This window comes from Monodon monoceros, unplaced genomic scaffold (genome assembly GCF_005190385.1).
Source record: "Monodon monoceros isolate NGI ecotype Baffin Bay Population unplaced genomic scaffold, NGI_Narwhal_1 Super_Scaffold_20, whole genome shotgun sequence".
Lineage (NCBI taxonomy): Eukaryota > Metazoa > Chordata > Mammalia > Artiodactyla > Monodontidae > Monodon > Monodon monoceros.
In genome coordinates this window covers 60900891-60905507 of record NW_021703777.1, presented here as the reverse complement: position 1 = coordinate 60905507, position 4617 = coordinate 60900891, and positions in this window count along the sequence as shown.

The following is a 4617-nucleotide window of genomic DNA, read 5'->3' as shown; positions in this document are numbered from 1 at the left end:
ACTGTAGGCAGATGCGGCACTGAGGGTACAAGACTTGGCAAGAAGCTGGCGCCTTTGTGCCAAGAAAAAGGAACCTCTTTCTCCTGAGAAGAGGACCTGCACCCCACTGAGGTGCATGGCTTGGCAGGTGGAGGGAGGGCTGAACTTTGGCCTCACTTGCTCCCTGGGCTGGGCACTCTTGCACAGTGTGCAAACTGCACAGCCTTACAGGGAAACCCAATCTGGTGCCAACACTGTGTGTGGTTCAGAATTAGCACTCAATTAAAAAGTTTGAAAGGTAGATGGATGAAAGGGAAGATCAGTTGGGCAGCTACTACCACCCACTACTGTCAACTACTACTACCATCCAGGCAGGAATCAATGAGAGCTTGGAGTAAGTCGTGGCCATGTGGCTGGAGGGAATGGACTGTATCATTTCTGGTCCTTCCTGGATAAGTTTGTGAGCAAAAGGGGGCACTGTTCATAATTACACTGGACAATAGGCATAAATCAAGATTGCCTTGGACAACAGGGACATATGGTCACCCTAAATAGAGGGGAAGGGATGGTTGAGAGATCTTTGAGAGGTAGAATATATCAGGCCTCAGGAAGCAACTGACTTGTGAGAGGAAGTCAAGAAAAACCTTGACATTTCTTGCATGGGAGACGGGGTGAAAGCTACTGCAGGTTGGTGTTGGGGGAAGGAAACCAGCTTGATTTTGGACATGCTGATTCTTTACAAAAACAGGTCTATCCTTTTTGGACAGTTCTAGAAAGGGAAACAGGGGAAACTATCTAGTAATCATATGACATTGCTGTAGAGACACTGCAGGGCTCTGACTTAGAGTAAGCCCTTGATGTTTGTTCTCTCTATATGTGAAGTCCCTCAGTGATTAAATCTTATTGTTTAATAAAGGACAGAAACTGATTTCTTATCAGCATTCTGTATCTGATCTCTTAAAAGAGCTACGGCTATGCAGGGAAATAGCTAATGATATAATTGAAAAGGCATTAATAGCCTATAAAATTCAATATTAGAGACAGAACTTGAAGGACTCTCTAGAGGTCATTTAAAGCTAGCTCACACTGGAGTGTGCCATTAGCCCTGATTGTAAGTCATCAGGGGCACAGAGATAACTGAGAACTCTTAGAGATCTTCGAGGAAGATGGTCTTGTTTGTATTCTGCTCTATTATTTGACAGTCTTTCAAGATTTCAGAAAGTCACTGAATAATTAGCCAACTTCCAAATATATACAGCTGCAAAGAAAATGTAGGTTTAAGCTCTAATCCTTACTATAGCAGATATGTCATGTGAGGCTTTTAAACCTCTAGGAGCTTCACTTCCTGACTTAAAATTCATTATTTTATACCTTAACTTTGAATTAACATAGACTTTTACATTTACTTTCCTCTATAAAATAAATTAGAGAGCATTGCTTCTTATGACAAAAAGTAGGAAGAAATCTCTTTGGGTTATTCCATAATTAGGCTTCCTCCTTTTTTGTTATGGGGGAAATGATATGATCATTTGGTGGTAAATGATGCAGTACCCCTATATTAATCTTCCAGTTGCCTGATTCCATAATTCACCTTGGCAAAGTAGAAAAATAAAAAAATTAAAAATGGCTCCTCATCGTAAGAAGCCTGGGAGAACATCAGACCAGGAGGGAAAAGAATATTTTCAGGGAATAAGTGGTTCAGTCACAAACTTAACTGTGAGTGAAACTTTGTGCTCATGAAGGGGTTACATGGGTGTCTTTGATCAGCGGTCCCCAACCTTTTTGGCACCAGGGACCAGTTTCGTGGAAGACAATTTTTCCTCTGATGGGGGTGTGGGGGTGCGGGTTGGGGAATAGTCCGGGCGGTAATGCGAGCGATGGGGAGCAATGGGGAGCTGCAGATGACGCTTCGCTCACTCGCCCGCCTCTCACCTCCTAATGGGCAGCCCGGTTCCTAACAGACCACGGACCACTAAGGGGGTTGGGGACCTCTGTCTTTGATAGTTTGTGAGGATGTTTATCCCGAGAGCCTCGATTCCTTCCCTTCTGAACAGATGGTCAGCTACAATGTTAAGAAGTTGAGGAACAAATTTTCTTTCACTGATGCTGTTTTATTTATTCATTTTAAGCTTGTTAAGAGATTAGAATAACACTACCAATAATGTTACTAGAATAACATTCCTTTCAATGCTGCTAAAAATTCACTTTTTAAAAAGCTGATACCTGAAGGACATGATTGTTCCTTTATTCCTGCAATGGAGCTACCTAGCTGGGATGTCAGCCTCTTAGGGGAATGACAAGCTAATTCCAGTATTGTCAAAATCCATATCTTATCAAGCTTCAAATTCAAATCCCTTCATGCCAAGCCACTTCCCTCATTAGTGCCTCCTCATATCATTCATGTTTAATGAAAAGTGCTTGCTTTTTTAGATAAATGGTGATGTGCCAGAACTGAGGGAATACCGGAAAAGTGTAAGTCCCTCTTCTTTTTATTTTTTATTTTATTATTTTATCTTATTACTTTTTTTTTCGGTATGTGGGCCTTTCACTGTTGTGGCCTCTCCCGTTGTGGAGCACAGGCTCCGGACGCGCAGGCTCAGCGGCCATGGCTCACGGGCCCAGCCGCTCCGCAGCATGTGGGATCTTCCCAGACCGGGGCACGAACCCGTGTCCCCTGCATCGGCAGGCGGACTCTCAACCACTGCGCCACCAGGGAAGCCCCCCTATTCTTTTTAATTCTTGCTGAGTGGAATTCTCTCAGGTCATTTGAGTATATTCCTATGCCTTCTTGAGAAGTAACATTTTTAGGTTTTCCTCAAGGTTCAAAGGTGAAAATTTTGTCCTCAGAAATGTCCTGAAAGCCCATGAGATGCACTGGTTGTTGGCTTGAAAGTCAAGGCCTTCAGGGGCAGGGGAGGTTCCCCAGTGACTTTCTTACTGCAGAAAAACTGATTTGGGAATGAGGTAGTCAAGAAAGGGGAGAGAGGATACAACTTTAAGAGAAAGGAAATAACGCCTCCTTGGTCCTGTGCAGTCCCAGGTCTCAGGAATCCACAGGGCAGGCTAACACACAGCAGGGGACTCTAGTGGAGGCTTGAACAGCCTTCAGGGTGGGAAGCAGACCCACTGAGTTGTCCTGGTAGGTGCACAGTGAGTGGCAGGAGGGCCTTTGTGGTGGCAATGACGCAGGTGTGGAAAAACCTTCCACCTCTTTAACCATGGCAGTCAGGTGATGCACATTCCAGAGTCCAGGAAATTCACTTACTGTGGGAAATTGACATATTACAGCTTCATGTGCCTCTCAGAAACCATCTTGCTAAATCTTTTTGGGTCACATTCTTAGTGTGTCTACCACTAGCATTCACGAGAAGAGTTCACTGGGGACCGAATTAGAGCTATTCTCAGGTATAACTGCATCAAACCATTCAGAACATACAAAATTCTTCATCTGGGCCTCTCGAGGCAGGTCTGGTCAGTCGAGGGTTTATGTTCAAATACATACTACTGATTTATCACCCCCAGTTAATAAGAAGAACGCCATACTTCTTACAATTTTCTTTTTCTTTCTCTTTTCTTTTCCCAGGCAGGGATTGAACCTGCACCCTTTGCAGTGGAAGCATGGAGTCCTAACCTCTGGACTGCCAGGGAAGTCCCTTATAGTTTTCTTTATAAGGCACTTTAAAACCTGTCCTCTAGCTGCATTGCTGCACCCTTTTCCTTTGACCTCTCTGATCCACCAAACTGAAAGGCTTCCAGTTTCCTGGATGTGTTAACTTCTCTAGACTTCTCATGAGCTGTTTCTGCTTTCTGGAATTCCCTGGAGAAATTGAGCATTCATCTTCTTCCCAAGACCCAGTTTTGTCTGTGATGGAACCCTGCCTCCTTTGCCTGTTTCCCTTCTGGGAGCTGTGCTTCTGAACCCCAGCCATGTCTGGACTCCCGCAGTTTGTTGCCAGGTCTGTCTGACGCCCATCTGCCCATGTAGACCTCTGTGTCGTCTGCTCCAGAAGTTCAGTTCCTTCTTGCTGGGCTGTCCTGGACGGGCGCTTACCTGGACTACCTACGCTCTGCATACGTCGTATCGTCCATGTACACATCCACACTCCAGGCTGCGTTTCCCCACAGCGTCTGTAGCTGGGCTTGCCCGCCAGGGGTTCCTTCCTTTCAGTAAGCACATCACGTCCCAGCTTCCAGCTTTTCCCAACACATCCATCCTGCCTTTACTAAGCCCTATCTCTTTCCCTGGGGGCTTGTAGGGTAGGAGGAAACATAAACTCTGACGGAAGTCGTTTGGGATTTGGCCGTCAGAATCTTCTCTTCTTTGGGGGTCTATTTTTAAAACATTCAGGGCTCAGGAGGAATGAAAACTTTCCCCCAAGACTAAGGCATTCTGCTCTGACCCCCAGAGCATCCTGGCTCCTCCTTCAAGTCTCGGCTCAGATATTGATCTCCATGGGAAGATCATTCTCTAACCCTCAGGTCTGGCGGAGGGGCCCCTCCTGGGCACGTTCTCCCTCTTAGCTTCATTGCACTCTATCCAACCAACAGAATGTGCAATCTCAAGGATGATGAATGGCTTTAGAAACTGATTGACTACTAATGTTGTATCTCTAGCACTCAGCCCAGTAGGAGCATGCA